The following is a 17,303-nucleotide window of genomic DNA, read 5'->3' as shown; positions in this document are numbered from 1 at the left end:
TATGCAAGTATCCTATACTTAATATACTAATGCTCCAAAGAGAATATACAGAAATCATCAGGGTTTTAAAATGTGTATAAAATTCAGTCAAACTGATAGAGAACTAACTTGTGAATACAGCAGGGGAAGTGGGACAAATTGAAAGAGTAGCACTGAAATATATACCTTACCATGTGTAAAACAGACAGCCAGTGGGAATCTGCTGTGTGACACAGAGCTCAACCCAGTGCTCTGTGACAACCTAGAGGGGTGGGATGTGGTGGGAGATGGGAGGGGAGGGAGGTTCAAGTGGAGGGGACATATGTATACCTATGGCTGATTCATGTCGATTATGGAAGAAACCTACACAACATTGTAAAGCAATTATCCTCCAATTAAAAATACATACATAAAGAAGAAGAAGAAATTAGTCAAATTAAGCATCATAAAAAATCTATAACAATGTGTGGTGATGGATGTTAACTAGACTTATTGTGGGGATCATTTTGCAATATACACAAATACTGTATCATTACATTGTATACCCAAAACTAATATAATGTTATGTCATTTATACCTCAATTTTTTTTTCAAAAAAATCAAACTAAGAACTCATACCTTTTAACCCAGAAATTTTATTTCTGAGACTAGGGAACTAATTTCTAAAATTTAGAAAAGAGCTTATGAACAAAGATACTCATCACAGTGTTATTTATTATCATCAAAAAAAAGTGACAGTGAGGAATGATTAGAAATTTATGGCACATCTACCTAATGGAAAATTATGTAGACATTTGAAATGTTCACGGTCAAACTGCAATTAAGTGAAAAGTAATGTTATAAAATTTAAAATAAAGACTATAATGGAAGAGGGAAATCTTTTAAAAGGCAAACCTCCTTGGAAGAGGAAAAATCTTACTTGCATAGAAAATTTTCTGGGTTTTTAGTGCTTTAAATAGCAGTACCCTGAAAAGTAACATTTTCTGGAAGAGCACTTGGAACACGAAATATGGAGAATGTGAGCAAAACCAGCCAAAGAGAAATTTGGCTTGCTTAGAGACCTAAGCTAGTTCCCTAGATTACCTGATAACCAGTAGATTTCACTGCCTGATATGCAAAGTCCTTCATAATCTGTCACCAGGTATCCAAAAGTACATGACCACTTCTCAGCTGAACTACATCTGCTTTCTCTTTACCTACTGAAAGCCTTCCCATCTCAGAGTGATTTCATTCACTTCCATCCATGAAAACTTTCCTGATCTTCTTATGACCCTAGTCATCACTATTTCTGCTTCTTAAAGTATTGATGTGGCACTTAAATCTGCCTTACCTTTTCCTGGTATTAAGCCAGTATTAATCTATTTGGTTAATTACTAATATGTAGGTAACTATTTCTCCAGCTAAACTTTCAGTTTCCCCATCTAGACTTTTAGAATTTAGATGGTCTGCAGACAGTAGTCATACATACATACACTGAGCGAGAGAATGAAGGGGAGAGAGAGACAGAAAACATTCCTAAGGCCAAGTTGGTATTATATTTATAGTCGTGATGAATATCTAAATAAAATGTGCTATGTCTGTTTTAAAACGTTCCTGCTGACCCTCCAGCACTAGAACATGCAGTTTCCTTTTTTTTTTAATAGCAGTGGGATTGAATTTTGCTTATTCATTCATACCAATTCTGCTTTCCCTTTGGGATTAAACAGATTGGACTGCAAAAGGCCTCACTGAAGTCATAAAGAAAAAAAAAGAAATGACCTTCTAGAAATCAAAATTAAGACTCATCTCAGGACCTTACTTGTCTTAATAGTCTTGTCTAAATAACAAATGTAAATTTGTGCCTCCATTTTATGGCTTTAGTCTATCAATATCCTCATTAACTTAAAAAAGAATTCTCCCGTGCATATGGTTCAATACTTTAGAAATGATGGCCTACAATGACTATGTTCCTATCAGACATCACATATTATTCTAGTAGTCGGAGATAATGAGCATGTGTACTATAGCAACGTGCCTCATGAGACATCAGCGAGAGTTGCATGTCTTAAGAGAAAATATATAAATCATAAATGAAAGCAAATCAAATGGCCAAGGAAAGAACAAAGAAAAAACCTAGTGTCCATTATTTTCACAGAAAGAGCATACAAGGTCAATACAATTGTTGACTCTGAAGGGCAGGGCAAAAACAAATCAATACAATTTCCCATTAAACAGAATTACACTTTGCTACAACACACATATTTTGTGTAAGAGTCAATGTTGTCCAGATTCCACCACTAGCTGTGTAATCTTGAAACTTCTCTGTATTTCAGTTCCTTCATCTGTAAAATGGAGCTATCACCTGCTATGCCAAATCACAGAGTTGTAATGAATCAAATCGTATTATCAGCCTGGATTTATCCGTCACCCTATCATGGGTAACACACCCTACAAAAACAGTTCAGTCACACATGCCATGTACTAAATAACTGTTTTTATTGCAAATGTTTCCCTAACATGGAAAAAAAAAAAAAAATCCAGATTGCCTTTACGTTCCTAAAAGATTTCTCCAACACTTAAGCATTTACCATATATCACTGCTAAAAATGTGTTGAACATCTTCTATTATAAACTAGCTCTCCTATGCAATGTTGTTCAGATATTATTTTTTGGCATATGCTTTCAAAGAAAATAGTATTTTTTCATGCAATTCAAAGCATGCTCCTTCTTTTATACTAAAAGAACAATAATTCCATATACAGGAAGTTTACAGGTTATTGCTGTTACTTGAGATTACTTCTCTGAAACTTAATTCTATGTTTAATATGTAATAAATCATATATATGTACACACAACTTGGACACATTTGGATACACAACTCCTTAATGCAGTGGAAGATTCGTGGGTTTGGGGACCAGGCACACTTGTATCCAAATTCCTATTCTGTAACCTTGAGCATACGATTTAACTTCCCGCTCTTTACTTACCACATTTGGTTCTGAGATACGATTTAATGAAATTGTATGTATACGAAGTGGCTAAACTCTAAAAGTATTATTTCTTAATCCCCTTAAATCTTTTCCTACTATGCCAAGACCAGTCAAACCCACTCTGAATACAAGACAAGTTGGATACAGCCTCTTAGCGGAGGGATGCAACACGATGTAAAATTGAGCGGAGAGGGGCACGAATTAGGCATCCAAAGGAAGGAAGTAGAGAAACTGGCTGGTATAGAGAAGGGCCCTAGACTTCACTCGCCTGTGAGAAAAACCCACTCATCTGACACACTGAAGGTTGCACCGCACATTCACGAAGGTTTGTACCGTGATGTGGCGAAAGGACGGAATTATAGAGCAAGCCATCAGGGAGCCTCCTGGCTCACCCCACCCGACCTCGCCCGCCGGGGTCGTTCATCTGGAACCTGGAAGCGCAGGCGAAAGCCCAGCAACTGATCTCGGCCCCCCCCCCCCCCCCCCACTTCCCCGATTCTGCCCAGATCTCTCAGGGCACGAATGGTGCTGAATCATTAGCACCAACAGTAACAGCTCCCCGTGCCGCTGCTCCCGCAGGGGTCAGTGATCCCAGGCAACTGACCGTCCGGGCGGCGGCCCACACCTCGCGGGCGTGGGCACAGGGAAAGGGGATCGGGGAGGATTGGGGCAGCAGGTACTCACCCGGGGTGAGGAAAGCCCAGCCCCTGGGTCCTCGCCTCCGGGCTGCGGGCGGTCCCTGCGCGATTCCCGCGCTCTTTGGCTTCCCTCCGCGGCCGCCCTGGGCCGAGCAGCCTGCGTTGATGGTCCGGTTCTCCCCTCCACCAGCCCACAGCCCGCGGCAGCCACAGCTCCGGGCGCCGGCGCTAGACCCGGAGCAGCTGGAGCAGCTGGCGCTGCCGAAGGGGTGGCGGCTACCGACGGGCCAGACCATTAGCGGGAGGCGACCGGGGGTGCGCGCCGTGCGCGGCGGAACGGGAGCGAGGGCGCCGGGTCGGCGACGGTTGGGAGGACCCACGGCCGAAGGGGGCTCCTCCGCGCCCCGCCCCGCGCCCGGAGGGCTTGGGGGCCGGAGGGGCCAACCGGGGGAGAGGCCGCTTTTCCCGGCAGGGCAGTGGGGACGGTCCTAGACTTTTCCGGTCCCCCTCCGGGTTTGCCTTGGTCCCGCTCGGGGCAGCTTTAGAACCCGGCAAACAGAGGACCTAGCAACGCGGGCGCCTGGGCGGTGTCCCCTCCTAAGGAGATGCCAAAGGGCGCCGGCCGGGAACCCTGCCTTCGTGCCCGCTCCTGCTCCCTGCGGGGCCCGGGGCGCCAGTCCTGCGGCTGAGCTCACCACTGACGCCTCACCACCAAAGCCAGCGGGCCGTCTGGAACCCTGCAAGGGGCTCCACATCTTTTATCCAAGCATCTCTGTGGCGCAAAAAATAAAAGCGCCAGCTTTCAAGGCCCGCTTGAAGTTAGAAAATAAAATCAACGGGGATCCCATCATGTAGGTGCTTTAGTAGATAACAAGTAAGGGAGGGACAGTTTGGGATCGCAGAGTTATCCTTTCCTCCGCAAAGATTGAACCACAGCAGTTGGAAAATGTAGATTTAGGAAACCGTTTTAACATAGAGATCTATATAGGATGATTAAAGAAATGCAAAGCTGTTTCAGGTTCACTGTTTACCATTTTACAGATTAGTGTCTCTGGAACGGGGAAAGAATCGTGTCCTCATATGAAATGAACTTTATGTAACTAGAAAGAGACGCCTCCGTATGTGACAGCCTTTAGACTTTATTGAAAGCTCTTTTGTGGTCCCTGCCCTTGTCACATCCAGGCTTAAACAGGTTCATGTCAGACCATGGTGGAGATGGACACACGTGTATTGTTCTCCTTATAGAAAGAAAAAATAAATAAATAAAAAAGAACAGAGTTGATGTCTTCCTCTAAAATGTGATTTAAGGAAGACCCCCCCCCAAAAAAAAGACCCAGCAAATGCTTCCCAAACAGTATGAAATTCCACAGTTAAAAGCCATTTTCTCTGGTTTAAGGTCTTGTTCTCTTTAGAGTGAATTAACCAGATTTTTAATCTTGTTAAAAATTAACAAAATAGAGCACCTGCTATGTACCAAACACTGTACTAATAAGAGTATTTCCAGTTTTATTCTTTCATTTCTTCCATCTAAAATTCCCTGTTCCATCTAAAATCTCTGGTGAAATTGGTAATATCGTTGCTATTTTTAAGAAAGAGAAACTGGCCTCAGAGTTTGCTGCTGGATTCACATCTCATAGAGTGGCAGAACAGGCATTGCAGCCTGGAGTTTTTGACTAATGCCTGTCCTCTAGAATTTCTCTGGGAAACACAGGTCAAGCCTTGTCACATCCACAATTGGCACTTGAGTGTGAGTTTGTTGATCCTGCCCTTGTGAAAACTAGATTTTAGAGTGCAGAAAAGAACATTTAAGTGTCTAAGGTGGATGTCACCCTGAGGTTAGGAATAAGGTTCAGAAAGATGTTGGACTTCATCCAGAACTAGACTAGAAACATCAGTTTCAGAAACACAAGATTAGGGTCATGAAGGTAAGAAGGAATTCTTTATTACCTTTTTGTTAATCATTATATTGCATTTTGGGCTTCCCTGGTGACTCAAAGAATCCACCTGCAATGCAGGAGACCTGGGTTCGATCCCTGGGTTTGGAAGATCCTCTGGAGGAAGGCATGGCAGCCCACTCCAGTATTCTTGCCTGAAGAATCCCCATGGACAGAGAAGCCTGGCAGGCTACAGCCATGGGATTACACAGAGTCAGACACAACTGAGTAACTAAGCACACATATTGCACTTTACATTTAAACAATTATTGCTTTATTACACTTTACACTATTATTCTTCCAAACCCAGGAAGGGGCAAGAGTTTTTAAATGGGCCTAATGCCATGGGTCCTTATACACCTTGCTTGCATGCTAAGTCGCCTCAGTCGTTTCTGACTTTTTGTGTCCCTATGGACTATGGCCTACCAGGCTCCTCTCTCCATGGGGATTCTCCAGTCAAGAATCCTGGAGGGGGTTGCCATGCCCTCCCTCCTCCAAGGGATAGTCTTGACTCAGGGATCGAACCAGCATCTCTTAAGTCTCCTGCATTGGTAGATGGGTTCTTTACCACTAGCACTACCTGGAAAGCCCCCCCTCTTATAAACCTTACCAGAATTTTAAAAACTGACGGAGCATTAACAACTTTCACACCACCTTAAGGAAGATTTCTGAGAAATCAGAAATAAAATTAAACTGTTAACTTTGTGTTGTCCCATTGTTATTGTGTTAACTTTTATTGTAGATGTTCATACATCAGTACCAATGCAACAGAAATCTCTAGAGCTTCACAGGCTAAGGATCTGGGGGCACTAGATCTGCAGCAAAGCCAGGCATCTGTGACTCAGGGCCAGGGTGGCCTCAGCTGCAGAAATGTGTGATTCTTCTATCCATGCACAACTGTTCCACCTTCTAATGAATCAGCAAAGGAACAGAAGTAGACAAGATGCAGTAGACAAGATGCCTCTTCAACTAGAAGTCTCTGTCTGTTTGATAGGGATCTAAGAAAGAGGATAAGGTCTTTGGTGGGCCACCTGAGACCAAAGTGGGCTGGAGAACCGAATTGGTTATAAACCGGACGGACTTGCCGACAACTCCAGTCATCTGTTTGTATACACTGCTGTTCTTGGAGCATATGTTTCTGAATAAAGAAGGAAGGAGAAATTTAGTGCCAAAGGCCTTGAGAGACTGTCAAAAGAAATGGAGGGAGTGATGTGGTGCCTGCATGCCCTCCCCTCCCACAGAGACTTTGAAGGGTTTTAAGACCTTGGGAAAAGAACTTAGAGCGAGAAACCGAGGAATCATTTTTGCAAATGATTTGAAGATTTCAGATTTAAGAAGTATTACTTTGGGCTCTGGTGACAAAGCCTAGCACAGAACTGGCAAGAGGGTCCCTCTCTTATCCAGTCTACCAAAAGACCTCTGTGCACCTTGTCACCACTAGGGAAGGGCTTCACCCAAAGAAGGTATAGTCTCATAAAGGACACTAGTGCCCAATACAGGGTCAGGATGAGTTGGTGAGGAGCAGAGAGTAGTAGAACATGAGTGGAACTGTTCCTGAGCATCTGGGAGATACAACTGAAGCTTTCTTGTCCTAAATGGTGGAGCTTGGGCAGACGGAGATGATTGTTAAGATGACTGATAAAATTTATTTCAGTTCAGTTCAGTTCAGTTGCTCAGTCGTGTCCGACTCTTTGCGACCCCATGAATTGCAGCACGCCAGGCCTCCCTGTCCATCACCAACTCCCAGAGTTCACTCAGACTCATGTCCATCGAGTCAGTGATGCCATCCAGCCGTCTGTTCCTCTGTCATCCCCTTCTCCTCCTGCCCTCAAACCCTCCCAGCATCAGAGTCTTTTCCAATGAGTCAACTCTTTGCATCAGGTGGCCAAAGTACTGGAGTTTCAGCTTTAGCATCATTCCTAGGCAGTGATATTAAGGTACATTCATTTGTATTCACAAGCCAGATCACCTGATATTACATGATATTCACATGATATTACACTTAAAATTATATTAATAAGAAGAGAGTGGGAAAGAAAATACTTAATGCCTTTGATAAAAGTACAGTACACACCATGTTGAACCTTGATTCAAGAATAGTAAGTACCTACTATGTGTTAATCCCATACTAAGGTGTATAGTAACATTAACTTCTCAATTTACTCCTGTCAAAAAAAGTATTAATATTTACTAGTGTCATTGAGGCCGGAAATAAATAGGTTCCAGGTTAGATATTTACAACTAGCCTCTTATTTATCCTTTGGGCTAGAAATAACAATAGGAACAGGAGGAATAATTGGACTTTATGGCCTGTGAACACTTTACGATAACAGCAACGGCAGGGACAGAAACGGGTTAAGCACTGCTTAGGGAAAAAATAAGGAAGTCACATATTTCTCATTCTTGGTGTCAGGGAGATCTCCCAAATTACACATGCACAGAAAGTTTCCTCAGGGGAAGGAGCGCCAGATCATAATAAGTTTTGCTAACTTCCCAGAGACCCTGAAGTTGAAATTCATCTAGGCTAAAGGATACACACACACATGGGGGAGAGCTCTGAGACAAATCAGATACAGGGTCAAAGCACAATGATTGGTCAAAGGAAAACAAAGTCCCAGAAGTCCCTTATAAATGATCTAAACTTCCCAAAGCTACAACTGTTACCGAACCCACCAGGTGTCTATCTGCTCATACTCCTCCCTTCATAAACACTTTACTTGCTTCACTATTTTCCATCTCTTTGAAATTCTTTCTAAAGGGGAGAAAAGCCAGGGCAGTGCCACCATCCAGGTTCAACCTCTGGTCAGGGAACTGAGATCCCATTTCAAGTCTCCGAAGCCATGGCCACCCAACAGCTCCTCCAAGATGGTTATTTCTGTTGATTTGCTTTTAGCTAACAGTTTTAAAATCATTAGTATTTTAAAAATAAGTACTATTATCATGTAAAGTACTCCTTTTAGCCTCATTTTTTAGGTAAAGATATTTAATGGTTAATTTACCAAAGGTGAGTAACACACTGGAAAAAAGCAGAGCCAGGTTTCAAACTCAAACCAATACATAAAACTCAAACCGATTCATAAAACATTGCTGTCTACATACTGATACTGCCTCCTGCTAAACAGAAAGCAAGTTGCACATTGTATGTTTCTCTACACCAGAAAATCTATTTTCTATTTTTTAAATCTATTTTCAACTCCCATTCTTAAAAGGAAATGAATCATTTCTCACAAAGAGGATTTAAATGAGAATTCTCCCAATGGAAACACTGAGTATGGAATGTTTCAGTGGAACATTGGGCAACTGTTTAGATTTCTATGCTCAGAAAAAGAAAAAGAAAAAAAAAAGCCCTGAAACAAACAAAAAAAGCCCTGTGATCACTGCAGCATAGACTTGGCCAGTGATTTCTACATTTTTTGCTATGCTATGCTAAGTCACTTCAGTCGTGTCCGACTCTGTGCGACCCCATAGACAGCTACAGATTCTAATTGCAGGAACTCATCCAGGAATTCCAGGGTGAAAGCCTGGAATTTTGAAGCACCATTCATGATTCTAATGCACAACCAAGTTTGACCAGTCCAACAGAACTAAAACAGTATGGTGCTCACAAAAACATTCAGTCTCCTAGACTTGCCCATTAACCCAGTCAATTAGTGTGAAGGAAATGGGAAACTGGTATTTAAAACTACTCTTTTTTTTTTTTTTTAACTTTAAAAAAAAAAAAAAAAAAACTAGTCTTGCCTGGAAAATCCCATGGACAGAGGAGCCTGGTGGGCTGCAGTCCATGGGGTCGCAAGGAATCGGATACGACTGAGCGACTTCAGTTTCACTTTTCACTTTCGTGCATTGGAGAAGGAAATGGCAACCCACTCCAGTGTTCTTGCCTGGAGAATCCCAGGGACGGGGGAGCCTGGTGGGCTGCTGTCTATGGGGTCGCACAGAGTCGGACACGACCGAAGCGACTTAGCAGCAGCAGGAAATGTATTCCCGTGTTCTTGCCTAGAAAATCCTATGGACAGAGGAGCCTGCCAGGTTGCAAAGAATTGGACAAGACTGAGCAACTGAGCAACTTTCTTTCTTCCTATATATAACTTCACATTTATTGTACAGAAATATATTCATTAAATGGTTTAGTGTCTTCGTCATTATTGTTTTGATCATTCTGAAAATCCTTCAAAAATCCTTAAGTTCAAGATTATGCTCATTCACAATTAGATACTTGGAACTTAAGGCTGTTTTCAATTACTAGAGGGTACTTTATGTGTAATAAAGAGTCCAATTAGATTTATGTGTTAATTTTTGGAGAACTGACATATTTGTAACAATGTCATGCCATCCAAGATGATGCTAGACTTTTCCATTTGCTTATGTTTTGTTTATATTTTTTCATGCATTTCCCAAAAATATTTTTATAGTTTGTTCTGCACGTTTCTTACTAAACTTTCACCAAATTATTTTCTAGCATTTGTCCTTTGAGTCAAATATTCTTCCTATTTTCTTTTTTAGATGCTTTTGCCTGAACAGAAATAGTCTGGTTATTTCTGTACTTTATTTTATATTCAACAGATCAGATTCTCTTATAACTTGTTTTTATCATGAGAGTCTTTTGGGTTTTCTAATAACAACAAAAACAATAAAAAGAAAAAAAAACAGTCATAAGCATCAGGAACTTTATCTCTTTTCCCTTTATTTATTCCGGTTTATTTTACTTACCTTTGATAGACTCACCAATACAAGTCATTAGAGAGATGCCTTTCTGATTTCTGGTTTTTAGTAACTTATTTTTTGCCATTTAAGGTAATGTTTGTTAGTGGACTTATTTTTATTATATAAGTAATTCCCCTCTATTCTTATTGAAGTTTCCTTTGGCATTGATCACTTGACCTTTATCTGATGTCTTATCACCACATATTGATAATAGTTGGTATTTTTTTCCCTTTAATTTTTAATTTTAATGTAATCAATTAGTTGATAAAATTCCTGGAACTGAACTGCCCTTTCATTCCTCTAATAAAGACTGTTTTATCGTAGTGTACTACTTGTTCGATTCATTCCTCTATTAGGTTCCTCAATATATTATTTAAACATTTGGCTTCATAGTCATAGATGAAATCGGCCTGCGCTTTTGTTCTTGTTGCACTCCTTCTTCAGCTCTGGTATTGGAGGTGTTCACGTAGAATTAACTGGTCTCACACACACACACAAAACTTTCGGCCGTTTACTAAGACCCACAATAGTTTAAACAGTATTGAAAATTATCTATTCTTTAATGGTTAGATTAAAAATTCACATGTGAATCCATCTGCCTAATGCCTCTTTTGATAGTAGATCATTTATCACTTTTATAATCTCATCTATAATAATTGGTCTATTCAAGTTTTCACTTCTATCTCATTTGTGATCAGGTATATTTCCTAGGAAAAAAAGCCTTCTAGGTTTTTTTTTTCTTTTAAATACTATTCTAGTCAGTGTATATGCTTGGAATTTTTAAAAATTCTTTCCTACTTTCACATTGTTAATCTTGTCTAATTTTTATTGTATTCTCTTTTCTTATCATGCTCAAATGGTATTTATCTATTTTATTGGTCTTTTTTAAAAGAATAGATCTTTGAATTTGTTATTCTTTTCTGCTATTTTATCTATTTTAATAATTTCAGCTTTTACCAATATTAGTTCTTTCTTAAAAGTTTCTTTGGTTTTGTTTTTATTGATGTTGTTCTTATCTGTATTCATTAAGATGAATATTTAGTTCTTTTATTTTTACCTTTCTGCTTCCATACCTCTGAGTTCAGTTTTGCTGTTCCCTATTATTTTAGTACAAAGTGTTTGTTTTGCATTGCTTTTAGGAATTTCCATATTGTCTTTTCTATCATCTAAATGTTTATGTCCCCTTCCAAATTCATACATTAAAATCTTAACCGCGAAAAGATGATGGTCTTAGGATGTGGAGTCTTTGGAGAATGCTTCAGTTATTGTGGTGAATTCCTCATGATTGGGATTAGCGCCTTTATAAAAAGGGTTCTAGAAAGATCCTATTCAAGAAATAAAACGTTCTATATTTCTATGTCAAATCAAGTTTATAAATTGCATTATTTATTTCCTCTGTCTCCCCTCTATAGCTTTTTTGGGGGAAATCCATCAAATTATTTCAATTCTTGGAAATATACTGAAAAATTCAGTACAGTTGGGTTTTTATTGTGTTCTTTTATAGAAATAAATGTCCTCTTGTAAGCCTAAAATTATTGTTTGTGTATATAATTTATTTTATTTAATGAAAACAGTGCATTTAATCAATTGGTAATCTGTGTCCTTATCCTCTTTGGTGTTTTTAACCTTCTATTCCAGTTTGCTATTAATGGTGCCTCTCTTGATGTCTTTCTATCCATTTCCAGTGTTTTGTTTGGTTTTGGTTTTCATGGTTCTTTTTTTACCTTTTATTACTGTATTTTAAATATGTATTTTGCAAAAAGCAAAAATCTGCTCTTGTTTTAAAAAAACTATAACAGACTTTTAAATAAGACAATTTGAGTCCTATCACATTTTATGTAATGCTTGACATGCATCAGTTTATTCTTTCCATCTTATTTTTTACTTACTTAGATGACCATTATATCTACTACTGTGGGCAGGAATCCCTAAGAAGAAATGGAGTAGCCATCATGGTCAACAAAAGAGTTCAAAATGCAGTACTTGGATGTAATCTCAAAAACGACAGAATGATCTGTTTGTTTCCAAGGCAAACCATTCAGTATCACAGTAATCCAAGTCTATGCCCCAATCAGTAATGCTGAAGAAGCTGAAGTTGAATGGTTCTATGAAGACCTACAAGACCTTTTAGAACTAACACCCAAAAAAGATGTCCTTTTCATTATAAGGGACTGGAATGCAAAAGTAGGAAGTCAAGAAACACCTGGAGTAACAGGCAGATTTGGCCTTGAATACAGAATGGAGCAGGGCAAAGACTAATAGAGTTTTGCCAAGAAAATGCACTGGTCATAGCAAACACCCTCTTTCAACAACACAAGAGAAGACTCTACACATGGACATCACCAGATGGTCAACACCGAAATCAGATTGATTATATTCTTTGCAGCCAAAGATGGAGAAGCTCTATAGAGTCAGCAAAGACAAGACCGGGAGCTGACTGTGGCTCAGATCATGAACTCCTTATTGCCAAATTCAGACTTAAATTGAAGAAAGTAGGCAAAACCACTAGACCATTCAGGTATGACCTAAATCAAATCCCTTATGATTATACAGTGGAAGTGAGAAATAGATTTAAGGGCCTAGATCTGATAGATGGAGTGCCTGATGAACTATGGAGTGAGGTTCGTGACGTTGTACAGGAGACAGGGATCAAGACCATCCCCATGGAAAAGAAATGCAAAAAAGCAAAATGGCTGTCTGGGGAGGCCTTACAAATAGCTGTGAAAAGAAGAGAAGCGAAAAGCAAAGGAGAAAAGGAAAGATACAAGCATCTGAATGCAGAGTTCCAAAGAATAGGAAGAAGAGATAAGAAAGCCTTCCTCAGTGATCAGTGCAAAGAAACAGAGGAAAACAACAGAATGGGAAAGACTAGAGATCTCTTCAAGAAAATTAGAGATTCCAAGGGGACATTTCATGCACAGATGGGCTCAATAAAGAACAGAAATGGTGTGGACCTAACAGAAGCAAAAGATATTAAGAAGAGGTGGCAAGAATACACAGAAGACCTGTACAAAAAATATCTTCATGACCCAAATAATCACAATGGTGTGATCACTGACCTAGAGCCAGACATCCTGAAATGTGAAGTCAAGTGGGCCTTTAACAAACCTAGTCGAAGTGATGGAATTCCAGTTGAGCTATTCCAAATCCTGAAAGATGATGTTGTGAAAGTGCTGCACTCTATACACCAGCAAATCTGGAAAACTCAGCAGTGGCCACAGGACTGGAAAAGGTCAGTTTTCTTTCTTTTTTTTTTTTTAAAGGTCAGTTTTCATTCCAATCCCAAAGAAAGGCAATGCCAAAGAATGCTCAAACTACTGCACAATTGCACTCATCTCACATGCTAGTAAAGTAATGCTCAAAATTCTCCAAGCCAGGCTTCAGCAATACATGAACCATGAACTTCCTGATGTTCAAGCTGGTTTTAGAAAAGGCAGAGGAATCAGAGATGAAATTGCCAACATGTGCTGGTACATGGAAAAAGCAAGAGAGTTCCAGAAAAACATCTATTTCTGCTTTATTGACTATGCCAAAGCCTTTGACTGTGTGGATCACAATAAACTGTGGAAAATTCTGAAAGAGATGGGAATACCAGACCACCTGACCTGCCTCTTGAGAAATCTGTATGCAGGTCAGGAAGCAACAGTTAGAACTGGACATGGAACAACAGACTGGTTCCAAATAGGAAAAGGAGTACATCAAGGCTGTATATTATCACCATGCTTATTTAACTTATATGAAGAGTACATCATGAGAAATGCTGGACTGGAAGAAACACAAGCTGGAATCAGGATTGCCAGGAGAAATATCAGTACCCTCAGATATACAGATGACAACACCCTTATGGCAGAAAGTGAAGAGGAACTAAAAAGCCTTTTGATGAAAGTGAAAGTGGAGAGTGAAAAAGTTGGCTTAAAGCCAACATTCAGAAAACGAAGATCACGGCATCCCGTCCCATCACTTCATGGGAAATATGCTCTAATAAATGGGGAAACAGTGGAAACAGTGGCTGACTTTATTTTTCGGGGCTCCAAAATCACTGCAGATGGTGACTGCAGCCATGAAATTAAAAGACGCTTACTCCTTGGAAGGAAAGTTATGACCAACCTAGATAGCATATTCAAAAGCAGAGACATTACTTTGCCAACAAAGGTCCGTCTAGTCAAGGCTATGGTTTGTCCAGTGGTCATGTATGGATGTGAGAGTTGGACTGTGAAGAAGGCTGAGTGCCGAAAAATTGATGCTTTTGAACTGTGGTGTTGAAGAAGACTCTTGAGAGTCCCTTGGACTGCAAAGAGATCCAACCAGTCCATTCTGAAGGAGATCAGCCCTGGGATTTCTTTGGAAGGAACGATGCTAAAGCTGAAACTCCAGTACTTTGGCCACCTCATGCGAAGAGTTGACTCATTGGAAAAGACTCTGATGCTGGGAGGGATTGGGGGCAGGAGGAGAAGGGGATGACAGAGGATGAGATGGCTGGATGGCATCACTGACTCAATGGACGTGAGTCTGAGTGAACTCCGGAGTTGGTGATGGACAGGGAGGCCTGGCATGCTGCGATTCATGGGGTCACGCAGAGTCGGACACAACTGAGCGACTGAACTGAACTGATCAGACCACACTATGATAAGTGAAATAAGGGGAACCCATTATCATTTTATGCTTGCTTGTCTGATCACGTTTTATTCATTCATTTTCCCCTTGTTTAATGCAAGTTATGCCTTTTTGTAATTTTTTTCATAAATAATTGTCTTTCCTTCTCTTTTTCTCATAATCAGATAGTACTACTGGGCTATTATATGACAGCAAGATATTATTTTCCTTACCAAGGCTCTATATATTTCCCCCTTTTCCACTTCAGTAAGGTCAGTTTTTTAGAACAATACTTTCACTTTCTTTCTCTTCAACATTTTTTCTTTCCTATACTCCAGTTCTATTTTTCTCTTCATCTTTTTCCATCTTGAGATCTCTATTTTGGTCTGTGTCTTGTGTAGTGAAAGCCTTTTTCTGTAGATTTGTCTCTGATGTAGTACATAAGCAGTAAACTCTTTTTTTATTATCTTCAAATATCTACTCTCATGCATGTCCAGGTATTAAATTCTTTGGTTGTGTTCCCATTCTGAGAAAAATCTATAGATACTCATTCACTCTTTTTTATAGCTTCCATTATTACTAAGAAGTCTGGTGTGTTTTTGTTTTTTGGATTTTTTTTTTTTTTTAGACAATTTCATCAAAAGAGCTAGGAAACTTGTCAGATTTTCCGCTATATTATTAGAATTCAGGAATTTGAGAAGACTTAGGTCTTAAAATAGGGAAGTTTTAATAAGAACAAATTTTAAATTTGTTCTTTCTTCTCCCTTTGAAATTCCATAGGTTTTAGATCCCTTGGACCAGACTTCCATTTCCTTTTGAGATTCACTTTGCTTTGCCTTATTCTTTGAGATATTTCTTAGCAGTTGATATTTCAGACCATTGATTCAGATTTTAACAGAGACTATCTTCTCCCTCAGTTCTTCTCCTGAATTTTTTATTTTAAAAGTCACGTTTTCAATTCCAGAAAGAATTTTTTATTCTAGTCTTGAATCTTAGTTCAAAATGTCACCATCATCTTCAATAGCACTCTATCAGTGGTGTGTTTATTCTGATGACTGCTTTTCTCTCAGCTATTGGGTGGATTTTTTTTTTTTTTTCTCTCTTTCTTTTTTTTTTTTAGCTGCACCAGGTCTTCACTGCTCCAGTTGCAATGCATGGGCTTGTTTGCCCCACAGCATGTGGCATCTTAGTTCCCAGACTGAGTATTGAATCCACATTTCCTGCATTGGAAGGTGGATTCTTAACCACAGGACTCCAGGAAGTCCCGGGTAGGTTACTTTTCTATGTGAACTCATTGGAGTTCAGATGCTAAATGACAAGAATCATGAAAGATGAAGCTAACTATAAGAGCCTGCCAGACCCTGCTGCTGGTCTTGAAGAAAACTCCCTCCCTGCTCTCAGATCTCCCTCAGCCTGCAGAACAGGGAGATCCAGTCTTCTTGCACAGCTCCTGCTTCACCTTGTGAAGGTAAGAGGATCTGAGCCAACACTGTCTTCTCTCCGGAGATTTACAGATCTCTGACCTCCCAGAATCTCCCAGTATTCACTGATGCTGCTGCCCTTCCCAGAAGGGAAAAAGCATTGGACTAATTTCCCTCTGCTAGAATCTCAGCAGAGCCTGAGACCTAACTTCTCCCCAGCTTCCCATGGAACCCAGCAGCCATTAGAACTTTTGAAAAGCAGATAGCCTAGACCTGAGGCTTAAGGGAAGAGGAGCTGAGTTCTTGTCAATGTAACGACCAGACTCTCCCTTAAGCCTATCTATGTTTTTCTATAACTCACACTAACTTTTATTTAAGTCTCTCACTCCATCAGGTAATAAAGATTTAATCTCAGTCAACTCCAGATCCTCCCTTTTTTTTTTCCCTCTGGAACTGGATCCTGATTCTGGAGTTCTTACATGGTGCTGAGATAGTTGAACAGAAGTGAACATCTGATCTGAGTCATCTATACATTTTGCAGACTCCACCTGTGTAGAGCCAGACTGTCTATGTTGGTGATTATTACATGTTCTAACACCTATTTCGTGTCATAAAAAGGACACAAAAAGGGCAATGAAACTGGGGTTCTTGGCTAAGCTCAGGTAGTCCGTGCTTTGAAGCTCAGTTAGGGCTTGTCTACAAGACAAATGTCTGCGAAGAAGATACTTCACTGGGTGGACTGAGGAGTCTCCCAGTTAAAAACAGAGGGGCGGGGTTGAAGGGTCAGGTTCAAAAGCTGTTTCAATAACCCTGCCTCTGTGCCAGACTTCGAATGCAGCTTGGTATCTTTTGGTCACATTGCACCCCAGCCCAGCTCTCAGGTGCAAATCCTGGGAAAGTGAGGGCTCAAGAAAAATTGTTTTACTGACAATTCAGGAAGATGTTGAAAGCATGAAACAGTAATAATTGGGACCTCCAAGGGAAAAAAGGAGCAGGAGTCTTTCTGTTTAATTTTGAGGTTTTTACTGCTTGTTTGTTTTGCTAATTTCAGTTGTGTCCATTTTG

At 40.1% G+C, this 17,303-nt stretch overlaps 1 protein-coding gene across 6 annotated transcripts in view; it reads right to left on the bottom strand.

Annotated features, from left to right (window-relative positions):
- Positions 1-3,907, bottom strand: part of TTLL7 (tubulin tyrosine ligase like 7) — a 151,550-nt gene extending 147,643 nt beyond the window's left edge. For 2 of the 6 annotated variants that reach the window (XM_027536730.1, XM_027536731.1), the window contains exon 1: positions 3,633-3,903. The gene's annotated coding sequence lies outside the window, so the exon portion shown is untranslated. Of the gene's footprint in view, positions 1-3,632 lie in introns of all 6 variants that reach the window. The other 4 variants (XM_027536732.1, XM_027536734.1, XM_027536733.1 and 1 more) reach the window with 4 other exon arrangements.
- Between the last annotated feature and the right edge of the window lie 13,396 nt (positions 3,908-17,303).

This window comes from Bos indicus x Bos taurus, chromosome 3 (genome assembly GCF_003369695.1).
Source record: "Bos indicus x Bos taurus breed Angus x Brahman F1 hybrid chromosome 3, Bos_hybrid_MaternalHap_v2.0, whole genome shotgun sequence".
NCBI classification, from domain to species: domain Eukaryota; kingdom Metazoa; phylum Chordata; class Mammalia; order Artiodactyla; family Bovidae; genus Bos; species Bos indicus x Bos taurus.
The sequence above is the reverse complement of the archived record's forward strand: the minus strand, read 5'-3'. Positions and strand labels throughout refer to the sequence as shown.